Below are 20,990 nucleotides of genomic sequence, written 5' to 3' on the forward strand. Positions count from 1 at the left end.
ACCCTTAGTGGGCACTGGGTGAGACGCAGGCCTTCTCATGGAGCTGCCGTCCTCTGGAGAACTGAGCACCTGCAGGGGAAAGGCAGGGGCGGTGCTTCCGTGGGGAGAGCTAAGTAACACAGCGGGGAGAGCAGCATCGGGGTTGGACGAGGGGCAGTTTTTTGTGGACACGTTAAGCTTTGCTCCTGGGAGCCAGCGGAGAGGCAGTGTCTCTTAATTGTTTAAATGAATGGAATTAGAGCAAGAATCTGAGCTGGAGGTAGGGAAGTAAGAGTAGCTGTTCACATGCAGAAAAAGCGTGGGAATGAAAGGTGGCAGGAGATAGAGTAACGGCAAAGAGCAGGGATCCCGTGGATACTGATGGGCTGAGCAAGCTCTTGGCAGCGTTTGGCAGTTGGCCCACACTCTCTTGAACCTCCCTTGTCTGGGCTTCTCTTTGGTTGTTCTCTCCTGGCTTCCCATCACCCTAGCCACTTCCGGGGACCTGTTCCTTCAGTGCTCACAGTCCTTCCAGGTCTGCGCTGAGGTTAGAAGAGAGAACAGGTAGAACAAAATTTATGAAGACAAGAGCTTATATTCTAGTGAGGAAGACATACGTAGTTTTTTAATGAGTGTTTTTAAAGAGATAAATGCTTCAGGTGGTGTGAGCACCAAGAAGATAAAGCAGGATGAAGAGATAAGGTGATCACAGGGATTTACTCTTTTAGGCAGAAAGGTCAGAAGAGCCTCTTTAAAGAGGAAGCATTGGAACTGTGACCTGGCTGAGCTGAGGAAGATGAGCTCTGGCCTTGTGGGCAGGGGGCCCGAGGCACACTTCTGAGACGGGCACAGGGTTAGTGTGTTCAGGGAACAGTGAGGTGTGGCCGTGTGGTCAGAGTGTGGGATGAGGAAAGAAGATGAGGTCAGAGACGGGCAATATCCTATCTCATAGGGCCTGGAGGCTTGCAGGCCATGGGAAGAAGTTACATTAGATTTGCCTGATGGGAAACCTTCGGCAGACATTGAGTTGGGGGTGAAGTGCTCTTAAGGAAAGAGGCTACTCTGGTTCCCTGGGGAGAAGAGACTTGTTGGAAGTCCGAGTGGAGGCAGTGAAGTCAGCAGTCAGTAAGAGTCATACAGGTGAGAGGTGCCCAATGCACTGGCAAGCGGTCAGGTTCCCACGGAGAAGGCGAGGCAAGACTTGCTAGCAGACCGGAGCAGGCTGGCTCAAGTGGAGGTTTTTGGTCCCAGCAACTAGACAAGTGGCCGTGCCCCCTCTGCTATTAGGGATGGCTGGGGAGTGGGCAGTGAGATGAAGAGCTCTGTTCGTACTGCGAAGGCTCCGATGCCCTTAGCAATAGCCATTTCAGTGGAGTGACAGCGCCAGGGGCAGACTAAAGTGGGTGAAGGAGAGAATGGGAGGTGAGAAGCAGCATCAGGGCGTTTACCCTGAGCCAGATGAGAGGAAGCATTCTAGGGATTTGGCGTGGCAGGAGGTAAACACATTCCTATTGGGGGAATCTGGGCAGACACGGGGGATTCTTCAAGAAGAGGTGAGTATGGAACAGTGTTCTGCAGAAGTGGGCTGGTACCGACTTCACTGACAGAAGGTCAGCTTCGGCGAGAAGAGAATCCCAATTCCATTGACGCGGGAGGGCAGGTGGGATGAATGAAGGAGTAATGGCGCATACTGCGTCTGCCAGTAAAGGGGACGGAAGTTGGGAGGCGGTCAGTGTTGAACAAGGGCCTCTAATGATGCCCATCAACTAGAATTGAACCTTGCAGGTAGCTCCTTCTTAGGACAGCTGAGAATGTTGAGTTTTGAGGAATGGGCGCAGCATTTCCCTCAGAACACGTCATGTTCCATAAGCATTTGTTTTTGAAAACACAGTTGAGTTTGGCAAATCTCTGCTGTCAAAAATCTTCAGGCAGTAAACACACTTTTTAAAACTGAACTTTTTGTTTCATACACTCTTCTGAAAGGCATGCTCTGAGTAACAAGAAATCACAGCTTAGCTCTATAACCTACTGGGCTGTTACCTCGCCCAGTTCTTTGTAGAGGAGACATTGAGGGCGTGTCTAAGGCATCATGAGCCTCCCCAGCTGCCTGGCGGGGTTGGAGGAGCCCAGGGACACAGAGCCTGGCAGCTCTGTCACCCCCTTGAGACCAGCAGCATGGAGTGCCCCTCAGATTATGTGAGACAGAGACATGGTTCCCACCATGATCGTGGAGATGTGAGCATGAGGGGCATGAGGAGGACTGTCCTTGGTTTGCACGTGTTCCTCACAGAGACACTAAGACAGGAACACGGGCAGGTGCACAGAACAGCCTGAAGCTCATCTGTTTGCACTGCCTGTCCTGCTGCCCCCACAGCAGCCACTGGGAGGCAACCTGGGGCACCAGTTTTTATCTCCAGCTTGTACCCCAAAAGGGCTAGTGACTGTGAAGAGATAGACATAATTCCGGCATCACCAGGGATTTGCATATTCCAGTGTATGTGAGATCACGTATAAATACAAGCCAGGCAGGAAGCACTGCACCTGTAGGCACTCAAGTATTTGTTGAACAACGAATCGGTACTGGGCCTCTCTATGCTCCCTTTACAAGAGGAAAGGTAATAATGGCCCCATGCATTGCTTCAGGACGGCCTTTCCTAATACGTCTATTCATTCCTGTGACCAAAAATTGGGCTGAAAGTTCACATGGACAAAGTAGGCAACAAAAGTATCTGGTTTACAACTATGACTTGGCCTCTGGCTTTGGCTGGCCAAGCAGTGTCTGTAGAACCTAAGTATAAAAGGTCTTTAACACTGGCCTATGTGGCTCAGGAGTTAGAGCACCAGCCCGCTCACTCACAGGTCCCAGGTTCCATTCCTGGTCAAGGGCACTTACCTGGCTGGCAGGCTCTATTCCCTGTCCCAGACAGGCAAGGGCGGTGCCAACCAATCACTGTCTCTCTCTCATACCGATGTTTTTCTCCCTCTGCCTCTCTCTCTTTCTCCGCCACCACCCCCCTCCCTTCCTTCCACTCCCTCTAAAAATCAATGGAAAAAAATAAAAAATAAAATAAAAATCAATGGAAAAATATCCTCAGGTGAAGAGTAACAAAAAAGGGGAGGGGGGGGATTTCAAAAAAGTATGAAATCTGTCATTTCCAACAGTTGTTATCATGGCACTTACGCGATCTACTTTTGCAGATTTACCTGGAAAGGGTTAGGCAGTATGTAACTATTGATGTGTGTCCCACTAATTGGAAAAGAATGCTTTTGGGAGCTGCTACTGTTGCCTATGAGTTGTGGGACAAACAGGCTCTGTGGGATGTGCCCTACTGCCAGCTCATCAATAACATCATTACAGTCGAGGACATGTGAGTTTGTAAGCTTTTGGCAAATTTCCTAACCATTTTCCCATACCTCATTCCCCCATAAAGTTTACATGTTAAGAAATATTTTTAAAGGTTACGTTGTGCAGAGAGCTGAAATAGGCATAAAATTACATACTTCTTTCTGTCCACCTTTCATATACCAATTCATATTCCTCGTCATTAATTAGTTGGTCTGGATGTGTTTTTGTAAAGTGTGCATAGTAATTTGAAGTGTGTTTCTCTGTTTTTTTGTGTGTTTTTTTTACAAACATTTTACAAGCTAACTACCAGAACAACAGTACAGTAACTGTCTTCGTAGCTTGCTTTCTTTCTTTTTTTTATTGATTTCAGAGAGGAAGGGAGAGACATAGAAACATCAATGATGAGAGAGAATCATTGATTGGCTTCAAAGTGGTCCCTTGTTAGCCGGTTTGGCTCAGTGGATAGGACATCAGCCTGCAGACTGAAGGGTCCCAGGTTCGATTCCTGTCAAGGGCACATGCCCGGGTTGTGGGCTCAATCCCCAGTGGGGGGCGTGCAGGAGGCAGCTGATCAATGATTCTCTCTCGTCATTGATGTTTATCTCTCTCCCTCTTCCTTCCTCTCAGAAATCAATAAAAATATGTTTTTAAATGAATGAATAAATACAAATAAACAGAAGGTGTATGTTCTATACTCATGCCTTCTTCCATGATTAAAGGTCTATTAATAGACCTCTGTTAATCCTATGAAGGGGCTCTGTTTGTACACAATTAAAAGATAGTACTGGAGGAAATATAGAAGGGATAGTAAATTTTATTTATTTCTGTTGGAAATAAGTTCTGGTTAGCTGATTATCAAAACATGATCTGATTTATGTGTCTATAGACTTATAGCCATAAGAATAGGAAAATAATTTGGAAATAGGTTCTGTTGGGTTTAAAGTTCAACAAATAAAACAACCTCCTATCGGCTCCTATTCTGACCGCTCTCCATACAGGAGAACATCCACTTTCATCGACCGGTCCAGTGGGTAACATATTAAAGCTTTAACCTAAGAAAACAGGTTTGTTAGAATTTAAGCCTCTCTCATGATTGTTCTGGTGTTTGTCATTTTTTATAGAATTAACTCTATCACAGGAGAGCTGTGCAAGTAGAACATTTACTCTAATTTTATATTTATTTATTCAGCAAATGACAGGAGTCTGTCACATAGCAAAGCACTGCTCCCAAATTTCCTTTTGCACTTTATTGAGCTCACCCCTGTGTGCAGGCTCCCCTCTGCTCGGGCAGGGGCAGGGGTGCTGAGCAGGGCAGGACGCAGCGCCACGTGGGAGAACACAGTTGGAGTCTGACTCCGTGCCCGTCAGAGGTCAAGTCCTAAGGGGCTTAGTCCAGCCAGCTCATCTATCTTTCATGTTTCGGCTTTTCATAGTTTAAAAAGTGCGGCCTGTCCTGTCAGTAGGATTACGGTGAACAGAAGCTTCCCTTTTGTCCTCTGCTGTTAGTCCCATGCACTGGGTAGGGGAGGGATTTCTTTTCCCATAAAATGTAACTGATTTATTTATTTATTTATTTAGTAGAGGCCTGGGGCACAAAATTTGTGCACTCGGGAGGTGGGTTCCTCAGCCCAGCCTGCGCCCTCTCACAGTCTGGGAGAGGGAGGCCCCACCCACCCACTGCAGCCCACAGATCGCTGGCCTGGGCCTCCCTCTTTGGAATGACCATGGAGCCCCTGGATTGCTCGACCTGCCGGTGGGTGGCCTGGGCCTCCCTCTGTGGAGCGATAGTGGGTCCCCCTTCCCCCACCAATCGCATGGGTTGATTTGCATATTATGCTTTTATTATAGAACTAGAAGCCCGGTGCACAAAAATTTGTGCACTGGTGGGGGAGGGGGGTCCTCAGCCCAAACTGTGCCCTCTCACAGTCTGGCACCCCTCAGGAGATAACCACCTGCTGGCTTAGGCCCGCTCCCCTGGTGGCAGATGGCATGCCCAATCCCGCGATGTCTGCCTCATCTCCCCCGGTCACAGATGGCAGGCCTGGATCCCACGCTGCCACCCACCCAGCCCGCCCCGTCCCCCACATGGCAGGCAAGGATCTCGCACTGGGGTGGCTGGTGGCTCAGGATCGTGCTGCCGCCAGCCCCAGGCGGGGCAGGGCAGCGGGATCTGCCTGCAGTATGCAAATTAGCCACCATCTTTGTTGCCGGATAATTTGCATAGCATGCTGATTAGCCCATGGGAGGCGTAGCAAAGGTATGGTCAATTACCATGTTTGTCTACTATTAGATAGGCTATTTATTTATTTATTTATTTATTTTCAATGAATCCTGGTTGCCTCAAGAGTGTTGCCCCCTCAGATAGTAGTGGTGGCTTCCCATGGATCCCTTCACGGCGGTGGTGACGTGCCCGCTTCGTTTGTTGGTACCTCTCTACTTCTACAAGCCCCTTCCTGTGATGGGCCTGGTGGAAATGCCTGCAAGTTGGTTAGGGCCCAGGAGCAGCCTACATCACTCCTTTCATCTGAACACTACAGCGGGCCCTGGTCAGTGAGCCAGGAGCACGAATCCACAGCCGCACTCAAGGGACTCTGAGCCCCCAAGTCAGCAGCAGGAGAGCAAAAGGGGGCGGTCACCTCCTCACACTTCTCCCAATCCCAAGTGCTGAGATGCAGGAGGGACCTCAAAGAGCTGCACCTGGTTTGATGGTTAGAGTCTTAGTACAGCTGGGTGACCTTTACTTGTTTCAAAACATAATTTAGAGTCATCCTCGTAGCTTAGAGTGATGTTTTTGAAGGTAGCCCAGATGACTAAAATGTTCTATGTTGGTTTTGTCTCCTCCTCCTCCCCTAGGAATGAGATAGAAATGCATTTTTTAAGTTACATTGACTATGATACTACTGTTCCTGCCAGTCTCTATGCCAAATATTACTTTGACCTTCGATACTTAATCCATGAAAACAACCCACTTGCTCTAGTTAAAAATCTTTGCAAAGAAAGAGCACAGAGCACAGAGGTAAGGCTGTGGAGTCACTAAGTGGGGTTTTCTCTCTGTTCCCTGAGCCAACATCTGTTAATAAATTCTATGAAGCGATGATTAGGACAATGGAAAGCTTTTTAAAATTAACACATTAAAGAAGAGCTTCTGAACCCTTTTGCATCATATCATTGGTGCTTTATGGTTTATACAGAACCCTCATTATTAAAAAATTCTACATCTCTTTTGTGACCCTAATTCAGAATATTCAGAATATTTTAAATCACATTAATCTGTTAATGGTTTTCCATGTAGCATCCTACCCTTTCTTTTAACCACATATTTCTTATAATTGTATAACTAATCATGTTGACAAACATAATCCACTTCCCACTCATAAATTAGTTTGCAAATTCATTTCACAGTTCAGTCCCATGAGTTTATTAGGCAGAATATTAGTGACTAACCTGAGGGACCTATATTTAGAATGTATAGTGTGTCTTTCAAATACTGGCTGTAGAGAGCACATGGTGTTTTAATGGAAATGGTAAAGTACATGGGATAAAGCAATATTTGTGGCTTATGAATTCTGGTGAGAATACAACAAAATTATTCACAATTGAAATGGACACTTTTAACACGGACACTGTCTGTGGTACCTTGGTGGCACTTTAGAGTAAGATGTGTTTCTACCATAATTAACGTGCAAGTGAACTCAGTCCTTATGATGCTTCAGTCATTAGACCTTCCCTACCTTCCAGTGAAGTTCAGCACATGACCACTTCATTACAGTTTGCTTGGAGTAGAGAGTAACTAGTGAAGATTGGGCAGAATTTGAATAGCTCACAAAACACTGATTGTGCCCAAGTGTCTGTTTGTATGTTTACGGAACAAATGTTCAGGCAACAGATGATATTGTTCCTTGCCATCATTGAGAACCCAACATTTAAATAATTCTAAATTCCTGTGCTTTTGCAATCAAATTATAACCCTCAAGGGACTTCCTTTAGTGAATTTGCAGAAAGAGGCATCCACAGAACCTGGCAGCATAGACCTCAGCTACCCAAAGGGGCAGGAACTATGTGCTATGTAAAGGAGTGTGAATGTGTGGCTATCAGTGATGCTTTTTTTTAAAGGTTGGAACCCTTTTATTTTTTAATTGTGCTTTCTTTGTATTTGGTTTCCTTTCCTAGGCTATTGCCAGAGGTGTTCAAAAAAAAGACCTGGGCAGAGCTGCTATAGAAAGATCTCTTAGCGCTGACAATGTTATTGGCATGCAATGCACCAAAGCCATGCTCTCTAAAGAAAATGAGGGGTTGTAACATCATGAGACCCTCATCTACAAAAACTACAGAAATGCCACCTCTCCTACTCAAAAGCAGTGGTAACAAGCAGTTAAAGAGATAAAGGAGGGGAGAAACCAAGATGGCGGCATAGGTAAACACCAGAGTTTGCTGCCTCGCACAACAGCTTCAAAAATACAACTAAAAGACGGAACAGACATCATCCAGAACCACAGGGAGGCTGGCTGAGTGGAAATTCTACAACCAGAAGGAAAGAGAAAAGCTTACCGAGACTCAGAGGAGGAGCGGTGCGGAAGTAAAATACTAAGGTACAGAGGCGCACTCGGAGCGGGCTGGCGGCTGAGGGCGTGGTTGTCTTTTGCAATCCGGAGGGAGTCTCAGGCTCTGAGCTCCAGTTCTGAGCAAGTCTTTGGGGACCCGGACTCATACGGGAGAAGCGGGACTGTCTGGCATTGGTCGGAACTCGAGGGCAGCTTTCTCTCAGAGGTGCTTGCAGCGATTACCGGGACATTGAGAAGTGGAGCCTCTCAGGGCAGGACTGAGAGCAGCCATAACTGCTAGCCCCGCCCTGTTGATCCCAGGAGACCTGCCCCACCCGAGCCCTGCACAGAGGCTTTTGCTGGGTAGCCTCAGGCAAAGGCTAGATTAGCACCTCCCTAGAGAACCAGGAGCAAGTGTGCCCAGTGGTCAGAGTGGGACCCTCCAGTTTGCACCTCCTCAGACCCTTAAAGGACACACTCAAGGGGCAGACTCAGTGAGCACCAAAGCCCCATTGAAGCAAGTCTTGCCCTGGAGGGGTGTCTCTAGCACAGAAGTTCCCCCACTGCAGACACAGCTGATTCTCACAGCCAATTGGCCTGGAGGTCAATTCTTCCCAGTGATACTTACAACAATCAAGGCTTAACTACAACAAGACTGTGCACAAAGACCACAAGGGGGTGCACCAAGAGTGTCCTCCTCAGGTAATTGGGGAGGCTGAACCACTGGGCCCTAGAGGACACTTAGCACAGAAAACCACTTTATCAATACAGGGAAGCATAAAAAAATGCAGAGACAAAGGAACAGGATACAAATGACAGAAATGGAGGAAAGCAGACTACTGGATATAGAGTTCAAAACCACACTATTAAGGTTTTTCAAGAACTTTCTAGAAGCCGCCGATAAATTTAGTAAGACCCTCGAAAAGACTGGTGAGACCGCCGATAAATGTAGTGAGATCCTCAAGAAATCTAGTCAGACCCTAGAGATTATGATAAAGGACCAACTGGAAATTAAGCATACACTGACTGAAATAGAGGATATTATACAGACTCCCAACAGCAGACCAGAGGATCGCAAGAATCAAGTCAAAGATTTGAAATACAAAGAAGCAAAGAACACCCAAATGGAAAAGCAAAATGAAAAAAGAATCCAAAAATACGAAGATAGTGTAAGGAGCCTCTGGGACAGCTTCAAGCATACCAACATCTGAATTATAGGGGTGCCAGGAGAAGAGAGCGAGCAAGATATTGAAAACCTATTTAAAGAAATAATGACAGAAAACTTCCCCTACCTGGTGAAAGAAATAGACTTCCAAGTCCAGGAAGCGCAGAGAACCCCAAACAAAAAGAACCCAAAGAGGACCACACCAAGACACATCATCATTAAAATGCCAAGAGCAAAAGACAAAAAGAGAATCTTAAAAGCAGCAAGAGAAAGAAAGGCAGTTACCTACAAGGGAGTACCCATACGACTGTCAGCTGATTTCTCAACAGAAACCATGCAGGCCAGAAGGGAGTGGCAAGAAATATTCAAAACGATGAATTCCAAGAGCCTACAACCAAGATTACTTTATCCAGCAAAGCTATCATTCAGAACTGAAGGTCAGATAAAGAGCTTCACAGATAAGAAAAAGCTAAAGGAGTTCATCACCACCAAACCAGTATTATATGAAATGCTGAAAGGTATCCTTTAAGAAGAGGAAGAAGAAGAAAAAGGTAAAGATACAAATTATGAACAACAAATACACATCTATCAACAAGTGAATCTACAAATCAAGTGAATAAAGAATCTGATGAACAGAATGAACTGGTGATTATAATAGAATCAGGGGCATAGAAAGGGAATGGACTGACTATTCTTGGGGGGGGGGGAAGGTGTGGGAGATGCGGGTAGAGACTGGACAAAAATCGTGCATCTGTGGATGAGGACAGTGGGTGGGGAGTGAGGGCAGAGGGTGGTATGGGAACTGGGTGGAGGGGAGTTATGGGGGAAAAAGAGGAACAAATGTAATAATCTGAACAATAAAGATTTAATTTTAAAAAAAAGAGAGAGAGATAAAGGAGGTCCCTGGCCAGCTTGCCTCAGTAGTTAGAGCATCAGCCCACTCACCTCAGGGTCCTGGGTTTGATTCCCAGCCAAGAGTGTGTAACTGGGCTGCAGGTTTGATCCCTGGCCCCAGTTGGGGCCCATGTAAGAGGCAACAGTTAATGCCTTTCTCACATAAATGTTTTTTTCTCTCTCTCTCCCTCCCTCTGCCCTCCTTCTCTCTTCCTATCCCTCCCTTCCCCTGTCTCTATAAATCATTGGAAAAAAATATCCTAGGGTGAGGATTAGAAGGGAAAAAAATACATAAATAAACAAGAGGTTTACCTCAAATCTTAGAGCAATTTTAAACTTTGCTATTGTGTGCTTGGGCATCCAAGGCACCCCTGCAGAAGTATAAATGCTACAGATTTATAAAACACCATTTAAAATTTAATTAGAAAACTTTATGGGAAAGATCCAAGATGGCTGTGTAGGAAAACATGGGTAATTGCCGACTCATACAATTATATCAAAATTGTATATAATTTAAATATAGATTTAATATCTACCCACAATTAAATATAAAAGTAAAAATAAAAGAAAAAGGAGTCCAATGAACAAAATAAACCAATGAATAAAATAGAACCAGAAGAATGGAAACATGGAACACACTGAAGAATCTCAGAGGCAAGGGGAACGTGGAGGTGGGAAGAGATGAACCAAAGATCTTACATGCCTATATCCGTTACCTAGGGCAGTGGTTCTCAACCTTCTGGCCCTTTAAATACAGTTCCTCATGTTGTGACCGAACCATAAAATTATTTTCGTTGCTACTTCATAACTGTAATGTTGCTACTGTTATGAATCATAATGTAAATATGTGATATGCAGGATGGTCTTAGGCGACCCCTGTGAAAGGGTCGTTCGACTGCCAAAGGGGTCGCGACCCACAGGTTGAGAACCGCTGACCTATGGACACTGACAATAGGGTGGTGAAGGCCTGGGGCAGGGTCGGAATCAGGTGGACAGGGGCCATGAATGGGGGAGGGGGACATCTGTAATACTCTCAACAAAAAAGATTTTTAAAAATAAAATTTAATTACACTTCTCTTAAACTTATTTAGTTTTGTAAGTTGTAAATAATAAGCTTTTAATTTTCCATTTCAGCCCCCTCTTGAAGATAGCAAAGACTGGCTTACACAAAGAAGTTTAATATTTAAATATTAAGCACTCTATTTGTTTCAGCCATCATTGGATGAAACAAAATAGCTTAATATTTAAATATTAAACATATTGAACCTTTATGATTCATCCCTCCATGGCTGAAACAAACAAACAAACAAAAACCCCACGTTTTAAGTATTAAATGTTTTGTTTCAGCCACAATTGACCAAAAAGTATTAAGATTTTAATAGTAAACTATTTTGTTTCAGCCAATATTTGCATCAAGAGGGGTCTGAAATAAACAATTAAAATTAAAAGCTTAATATTTAAAATTTATCAAATTAAATAAGTTTAAAAGAAATTTAAACTTTCAAATGATGTTTTGTAAATCAGTAACATTTATACTTCTACAAGAGCCAAAGCTTAAATTGTACTAAGACTTTGTACCTTGCATTTTTATAGAAATGTCCTCCTCTTTTAAAAATAGTTCTCTGAAGTGGAGATCCAAAGTGATGGCCCAGTCGGTGGAAGTTACACTCACCTCTTCCCAGGACCAAACTGGAATTTCAATTAAAATATACAGCAGCGATTTAAAACCATTTTCATCTCATGGAACACATAAACTACAATTGTAGTTTTATTAACCAATACTTTGACTGGAATTTTATGTTTGCAAAAGTCATGCCTAGACTCTAAATGTCAGCAAAACACTTTAAAGAATAAAGACTTTCTCAGGATCACTGCAGCTATTTGCGGTCTTTTTTTTAATTCCCGATGAATTTTTGGAGAGTTCGTTCTAGGTCTGTGAAATATGTCATTGGTATTTAATGGGGAGTGCATTGAATTTATAGATTGCTTTGGGTAGTATGGACATTTTAATGATGTTGATTCTGCCAATCCATGAACATGGTATGTTCATCTGTTTATGTCTTCCTCTATCTCTTTTTTGAACTTCCTGTAGTTTTCTGAGAAGAGGTCTTTTACCTCTTTAGTTAAGTTTATTCCTAGGTAGCTTAATGTTTTTGGTGCGATGGTAAATGGGATTGCTTTTTTAGTCTCTCTTTCTGCACATTCACTATTGGTGTATAGAAATGCCATAGATTTCATGGCGTTAATTTTGTATCCTGCTACATTGCCGAATTCTTTTATTAAGTCTAATAGTTTATTGATGGAGTCTTTAGGGTTTTTTAAGTATAATATCATGTCATCTGCAAATAAGGACAGTTTTACTTCTTCTTTTCCAATTTGGATGCCTTTTATTTCTTCTTCTTGTCTAATCGCAATAGCTCAATACCAGATATCAAGCTGTATTATAAAGCCACTGTTTTCAAAACTGCCTGGTACTGGCAGAACAGACATATAGATCAATGGAATAGAATAGGAAACCCAGAAATCGACCTGAACCACTATGCTCAAGTAATATTCAACAAAGGAGGCAAGAACATACAATGGAGTCAAGACAGTCTCTTCAATAAATGGTGTTTGGAAAATTGGACAGATACATGCAAAAAAATGAAACTAGACCACCAACTTATACCATACACAAAAATAAACTCAAAATAGATAAAGGACTTAAATGTAAGATGGGAAACCATAAAAATACTAGAGGAATCCAAAGGCAACAAAATCTCAGACATATGCCGAAGCAATTTCTTCACCGATATAGCTCGAAGGGCATTGGAAACTAAAGAGAAAATAAACAAATGGGACTACGTCAAAATAAAAAGCTGCTGCACAGCAAAAAAAAAAAAAAAAAAAAAAAAAAAATCAACAAAACAACAAGAAAGCCCACTACATGGGAGAACATATTTGCCAATGTTATCACTGATAAGAGTTTAATCTCCAACATTTATAGGGAACTCATACAACTTAACAAAAGGAAGATAAACAATCCAATCAAAAAATGGGCAAAGGACCTAAATAGACACTTTTCAAAGGAGGACATTCAGAAAGCCAAGAGACATATGAAAACATGCTCTAAGTCACTAATCATCCGAGAAATGCAAATCAAAACAACAATGAGGTACCATCTCACACCTGTCAGAGTGGCTATCATCAACAAATGACAAGTGCTGGAGAGGATGCAGAGAAAAAAGAACCCTCATGCACTGCTGATGGGAATGCAGACTGGTGCAGCCACTATAGAAGACAGTATGGAGATTCCTCAAAAAGTTAAAAATGGAACTCCTATTTGACCCAGTGATCCACTTCTAGAAATATATCCCAAGAAAACAGAAACACCAATCAGAAAGGATATATGCACCCCTATGTTCATAGCAGCACAATTTATCATAGCTAAGATCTGGAAACAGCCTAAGTGCCCATCAGTAGATGAATGGATTAGAAAACTGTGGTACATCTACACAATGGAATACTATGCTGCTGTAAAAAAGGAATTCTTACCATTTGCAACAGCATGGATGTAACTGGAGAGCATTATGCTAAGTGAAATAAGCCAGTCAATGAAAGAAAAATACCACATGATCTCACTCATTTCTGGATAATAAAGACCACTATAAACTGATGAACAAAAATAAATACAGAGGCAAAGCAACATCGAACAGACTGTCAAACTACAGCGAAAGTCCAGGGAGGGTTGGCGGGGTCGGGGGTAAGAGATCAACCAAAGGACTTATATGCATGCATATAAGCATAACCAAAGGACACAAGACACTGGTGGTTAGGGGAGGCCAGGGGAAGGCCAAGGGGAGAGAAAAAAAAGGAGACATATGTAATACTCTTTCTAATACTTTAAGCAATAAAAAAAAGATAAATACCTGTGAAACATAAAAAAAAAAAGAGTAAAGACTTACTTTAAAGCCAAGAAAAGTCACTTGGAAAAATGTCCTGGTAACTTTACTGGGAAATGACAAGGAAAGAACCTAAAGACAGTTTGGTGAACTTAAAAACATGAGTTTATGCAAACCTGTAAGTAATCCATAGGCAAAGCCTGATGGTAACTGTGTGGCTTGGCTTTTTGCCCTGAGGGGCTATTTAAAATTCAATCTGAAAATTTCTTGTAAAATTCTAGCAAAACAGATTTTTAAAAGCCTAAATAATAAATTGCTCTTCCTATTGCGTTTATGCAGATAATAAGGGTAAATTGAAACAGGACTTAATACACTAAATGAATTGGTTTTAATTTGACTGTTTAATGAAAATAACATAAACTGATGAACAAAAACAGATCCAGAGACATAGAATCATCGATCAGAATGTCAAACCTCAGAGGGAAGGTAGGGGAGGGTGGGGGTAAGGGGGAGAGATCAACCAAAGGACTTGTATGCATGCATATAAGCCTAACCAATGGACACTGACACCAGGGGGGTGAGGACATGGGTGGGGAGTGGGGGGTAATGGGATAAGGACACCTATGTAATACCTTAATCAATAAAGAAATTAAAAGTAAAAAAAAAGAATTGTTTAAAAAATAAGTTTCAATAAAATCTATAACACATTGCCCTAACCGGTTTGGCTCAGTGGATAGAGTGTCAGCCTGCAGACTCAGGGGTCCCAGGTTCGATCCCAGTCAAGGGCATGTACCTTGGTTGCAGGCACATCCCCAGTGGGGAGTGTGCAGGAGGCAGCTGATCGATGTTTCTCTCTCATTGATGTTTCTAACTTTCTATCCCTCTCCCTTCCTTTCTGTAAAAAATCAATAAAATATATTTTTAAAAAAATCTATAATACACAATTATAGATATTAGACTCTAATTCAGTTAATTGTCAGTAAAACATTATTTTTTTGCTTAAAACCTAGACTAGATCCTACATTTTTCTGGTGTTCTGAAATATTTTGGATACAACACTCTAACATCCATGGAAATGAAAGAAAATTTATAAGTGGTGAATTGTAATTCATCCCACCATTCTTTTGACATTGTTTCTATAAATGCTGACTCTGACTAATATGTAGTTTTTAGATAAACAGCATGTTTGTGTGAGAATCCTAGGAGCTAACTTCAGAAGATACAGACCATGACCTTCAGTCATCCCAGTTCCAGGAGATTTGTTGGTCTTCAACCATAGAACAGGATGATGTTGAACCAAGATGACCAAGACCAGGATGACACATACCAGCTCATCACTTGACCAGTTTCAAGATCCTTATCGGAATGGCCTGCACATAGAGAACTTTTCAACCCCCTCACTTTGATACCTTTGTCCTGTTTGCCTTCTCCCTCCTTATAAAAATCCCTGCCTGCACTGAGATGTTAAGATGGGCTTTGCAACAAGAGTCCCCCATCTTCTCAAGTGTCTGGCACTTGAATAAACCACTTTTCTTTTTCATCAATATCTGTCTGACGAGTATGGCTTTCAAGGTGGCAGGCAGCTGCAGGTGACTTTCAGTTACATTATTACCATAAATCTTCTCCTTGTAATTCACAAAATGAGTCTACCTGGGTTTCACATGAGCCAACCGCACATTTATTACTTTGGCTTGTGTTGGCTTGTGTTGTGGCCACTATCTTTTAAGTCATAACAGATAAACCAGTGTGATGCATGCAGACTGTGACAAATCTTTAGAAAGACAAACAAGACTTGGTATATCAGTTGTGATGGGAAAGTAACATATAAAAGGCATCTGAAATTATTACATTGGAATAGCTATAATATAACCACTAACATGTGGGGCTTTTCTCACAGTCTAAAGCAGCTTTACTGCATGTTAGTCCCTGTCATTTCCTGCTTCCTATGTCTGTAACAACTGGAAAGGGCATGCTCTGCTCTGACTGGCGGATTTGGAGTTGTGGTTTATTTGATCACAAACGTACCCTAGAGCCATGGCACTTCAGTGGATCCTCAGAGTTGTTTGAGAGTACATTTAAAAAATTTGGACATCGAGCTGCTTCCTAAATTAGATGTCCTAATTTTGTTAGTATTTTAGGTCAAAACTTTGCTTGAGTTTTGATTTTGCCCCGTAACTCTATAAAGTTACATGGATAAGTCAAAAGGTTAGCTGGGTAATTAACAGCAACAAGGTGTCTTCCTATTTCTCCAGCCCAAAGAGAAGGCTCTGTCCAGGATCACACTTCTGTGTGTGAAGAGCAGGGAACAGCAAGGAGATGAAAGCTAAGGGGACAGGCGTGAGCAAAAGGCTATGACACAAAGAGGAAAGTACTTGTGGCAGCAACAGGGTGGCCAGAGCAGAGAGGATTAGACTTTGACTCCACCCCACACCCCAGCACACAAACAGTGGTACCACATCAGTCCAAAGAGAACATGAAACTAGACCTCTCCAGGGTCATACCACCGAGGAGAGGCTGGCATGTAAAGCTGGTAGAGATGATCTGGGATAGACTCAAGGGGAGAACAACTGCACTTGGCAGAAAAATTAATTGTGAGTGGGATTGTTAATTGATTTGCAGCACTTAACAACTGTAATAAAACTGTTTTAAATCCGCCACCCCATCTCTTTTAAAATAAAAGCATTGATTGAGGCAGGACATTGATTGTTGTGATAAAAAGTAGGAAATTTAGAGTTTGGGGCTAATTGTTTCTTATTCAGAAACCTCATAACAATTTTGAGTAGACAGTGTAGAGAGATGAGAAGCATTAAAAAAAAAGTTGAAAATGATGATGAGATCAAGAGAGAAGACACTGAACACCCTTCAAATGGTGTTTCTCCTGGCATTTGAACCTTTAAAAATCTCTATACTGAGGCAATCTTCAAACAAAAAAAAGTAGTTTACTTTTAATGACTGACAGATGGCTATGAATTCCTCAAATGGATCATGTGATGGTTAATTTTATATGTCAACTTGCCTATGTCAAGGGATAACCAGGTGGCTGGTAAAACATTATTTCTAGCCGTGTCTGTGAGGGTGTCTCAGAAAAATATTAGCTTTAATTTGATAAAATAAGTGAAGAAGGCCCTCCCCCAGAAATGTGGGTGGGCATCCTCCAATCCATTGAGAATCTGAATAGAATACAAAGGAAGAGGGAGGGCAAGTACTTGGCTCTCTCTTCTTGAGCTGGGACATTCCTTTCTCTTGCTTTCAGACTTCAGAGCTCCTGGTTCTTGGGCCTTGGAAACCCAGGACTTACCAGCCCCATTCAACCCCAGTTCCCTTCCAGGCTATTCTCCAAGTGGACCTGAGACCCTGACTGGGAATTCTTTAAGCGTCAAGGCAGCCCCAGGCGGGGAGGGAATGTCTTGATGCTGTGCCTCATCCCAGAGAAACCTGCACACAGGAGCTTGTATGATAACGACAGTTGGCCAACCCATGTCACGGACTTTGAGGCACAGGGGGGAGAAAGCAAGATCCCTGGGGAATGAGAGAAGGCGGCTCAGCCCAGCACTTGTCCCCCCAGATTTCCCTTTTTGGGCCATCAGCCTCTTCTGCTTGGCGGGACTCTTGGTAATCACCACGTGCCTGATCTGCTGTTTCCTGGTAAGCGAGGAAATGATGCTTGTCTTCTTGCTATTGGGTTGTAAGCGTGTTTTATATACAGTCATGCATCACATAGCAACATTTTGGTCAAGGATGGGCCCCATATATGATGGTGGTTCCATAAGATTGTAATTAAGCTGAAAAATTCCTACCACCTAGTGACATCATAGCCTTAATAAGGTTCTGGCAAAACACATTACTCAAGTGTTTAAGGCAAACACACCTACTGCATTTCCAATTGTATCAAAGTATAAATTGTTTATAGGCCATAATACTTGATAATGATGATAAAGGACTATGTTACTGGTCAGGTATTTACTATACCATACTTTTTATTACTATTTTATTTTTATTTTTTAATATATTTTATTGATTTTTTTTTTTACAGCGAGGAAGGGAGAGGGATAGAGAGTTAGAAACATCCATGAGAGAGAAACATTGATCAGCTGCCTCCTGCACACCCCCTATTGGGGATGTGCCTGCTACCAACGTACATGGCCTTGACTGGAATCTAACCTGGGACCCTTCAGTCCACAGGCTGATGCTCTATCCACTGAGCCAAACCAGCCAGGGATTTATTACTATTTTAGAGTGAACTTTTCTACTTATAAAAATGTTGGCTGTAAAGCAGTATGGTGTGTTACACCGGCAGCAGCCTCATACATCTCACGTTTACTACATCTCTTGATTTCATCATTTTGCTTGTGCTTGATTTCATTGTGTGTTGTTTTATACAGTAACATGCTGTACGGGCAATCCCCTATGGGCACCTTTCTCAGGCCATACCCTTGTGTTACTTGCTGTATGACTATATGAGAAATACAAGTCCTCTCATAGACACACATTATGCAAATATTTTTCCCAGTCTGTGTGTGGCTTGCCTATTTCTTTTCTTAACAACAGCAGTCCTTAGGAAAATGGAACTGAAAGTCTTGAGTTTATCATGGTGGTAGAGTTACCACTACATGTGAGACTGGCTAAAATATTATATAGACTGGCTGTAGCAAGTGGTGGTGAGTATGTGCAGCAGCTGGAACTCTCATGTAGTGCTTATAAAAAGTAGCTTAGTGCTGTTGCTTCTGTAAGTTACATACACCTACAGCCATTCCACTCCTAGCAATTTATCCAAGGGAAATAAAACATACATCTAGGCAAAGAGCCTTGTACACAGATGCCCATTAGAGATTTGTATGTACTAGTCCCCAAATGGAAAACGACCAAGATGTCCACCAACGGGTGAAGGATACGCAAACCGTGACACATCCCACAATGTGATCTTCCTCGGCAATAAGAAGGAAAGAATTAATAATACACGCAATGACATGTAAATCTCAAACTATGCTGAGTGAAGGCAGTTAGGTAAAGAACAGACTGCATGGTCCCATTTATAAACAACCTTTAGAAATACTAGCTATTCTATAGGGACAGAAATCAGGTCATCAGTTGCCTGGGAATAAGAATGTGTCTGCAAATGGCAGGTAAGGAGGAATTACACAGGAGCCTGAGGACACTTTGGGGGTGATGGGCATTCCTTATCTTGATTGTAGTGACAATTCAATAAGTTATAATTTAAAATTATCAAATCATTCACATTAAATGTATGCAGCTTATTGTATATCAATTATAACAATTAAGCTACAGTGTTGGGAGAAGGAGAAAGGGAAGGAGGAGGATTATAAATGGATACTAGGGGGAAATGGTAGAACAAATGAGAGTTAAAAGGGGGAGAGAAAGAGAGAAGAGTTAAAAGAGGAGAAAGGGAAAGGGAAAAAAGGCTGATGGAGAAAATTAAATTTAAAAAGGAGAAGAAGCCTGGCTGGTGTGGCTTAATGGGTGAGCTTCAACCTATGAACCAGGAGGTCATGGTTTGAATCCTATCAGGGCACATGCCTCAGTTGCACGCTCGGTTCCCGGTAGGGGTTGTGCATGAGGCAGCAGATCAATGATGCTCTCTCATCATTGATGTTTCTATCACTGGCTCTCTCTCCCTCTCCCTGAAATCAATTTTTTAAAAAAAGTTTAAAGCAGAGGAACACATCTGCTCTCTGTAGCTGTGGCCATCTTCTTCCCTACTATTCTCTCATACTTGGACAGCCAGACAGTCCATTCTGAGTCCCCATCCTCACCTTCACAGGTCACCGTGTGCCTGCGGAAGGAGGGAGATTTTGAGATTCAGCAGTGATGCCCAGTACCTGCCACACCTGGACCTGAGGAAGCTGCAATGACTAGATCTGCCTGAGGCCCCGGTTCCCATCCAGGGCCCAAAGGAGCTTGGCTGGACCAGAAATCAGCCACACTGATCTGTCACATTCTCTGGGCCCTTCTTAACATGGCCCCTGTCTGGTTCACAGGAAACTAAGATAAAATTCTTCCCCTTCATTAAGTCCTGAAGGCAACTGCTAGTTCCGGCTTATCTTGTGGTTTCCTAATCCTTTATCCCTAAGGAACTCCAGAGTTGGCTAAACTGGAGCAGAAATTTCCACAGTATAAAACTGCATGCTCTTCAGCGCGAGGTTTCCATTCTTAGGAAACTTTGCAGCACACCTCCCCTGACCTGTGTCAGCAACCACACTTATCTCTGTGCCTCCATTTTCCCACCCCCAAAGCCCAGGCATCTCAAGTGCCCTTTGCTCCACTTCATTCTCTGAAGTTCAGACTCACCAGGACTTACAGATCAACCTGCCTCTCTGGAACCCCTTTCCTCATGGTTCTCCAAGATGGAAAATAAGCCAGATGGAAGGAATGGCCTAGACATGACTCTGCATTCAGCCCTGGGAATTGGAACCTGAGATGACGAGATTTCTAGGAAGACTGAATTTAGAGTAACACTCTAGTAGTAGAAAGATGGTGTCTACTTTGGATGTACAGGTGAATAAAACTCAGGGGGGAAAATATGAGAGAATGAGTCTTTTTCATATTTCTCTGCACAGAATTCAACAAGACAGATATAGCAGGAGCCTCTCCCACCCCACCCCCACCCTGCCCCCAATAAGCAGCTCAAAGCAATGCAGGCATGGGGCCACCTGTGTCGTCCTGTTCTGCATTTGTAGAAACAGATTGTGTGATCTCTACACCTTTTGCAGATGACCGCAGCTGAAGATACCAACGGGCTAAAAATTAATGTCCAACTAATGCCAACCATTCCATTTATGTATGTATGTATGTGTGTACGTATGTATGTATGTTTTGGTGTGAACTTCTGCTCCTCAGTCTTATAGCAGTCATCCTCTGAGAATGTACTTCCATAGATTATAATAATGATAATAAGAGCTACCATTATTGACAACTTCATATCTGCTAAGCAACATGATTGACAAGTTCATTATGCATTGTCTCAGTTATACTACCATCCGTGGGGCTTTAATTCCATGTTGTTCCCATAAATATATGGAGGCTAAGAATTATTAAAAAGTAAGGAAGGAAAAATAATTGCTAAGAAACTAAACACCTACCCAAGCTACCCATCAAAGAAAGAGATAAAGACATTTTCTAACATATAGACAGTCTCAAAGTTGACCTCCATTAGGCCTTTATTGAGA

General features: G+C 42.7%; 1 pseudogene; it reads left to right on the forward strand.

Annotated features, from left to right (window-relative positions):
- LOC118659245 overlaps positions 1–7,725 on the forward strand; it is a 46,644-nt pseudogene extending 38,919 nt beyond the window's left edge.
- The last annotated feature ends 13,265 nt before the right edge of the window (positions 7,726–20,990 follow it).

This window comes from Myotis myotis, unplaced genomic scaffold (genome assembly GCF_014108235.1).
Source record: "Myotis myotis isolate mMyoMyo1 unplaced genomic scaffold, mMyoMyo1.p scaffold_m19_p_6, whole genome shotgun sequence".
In the NCBI taxonomy this organism is placed as follows: domain Eukaryota; kingdom Metazoa; phylum Chordata; class Mammalia; order Chiroptera; family Vespertilionidae; genus Myotis; species Myotis myotis.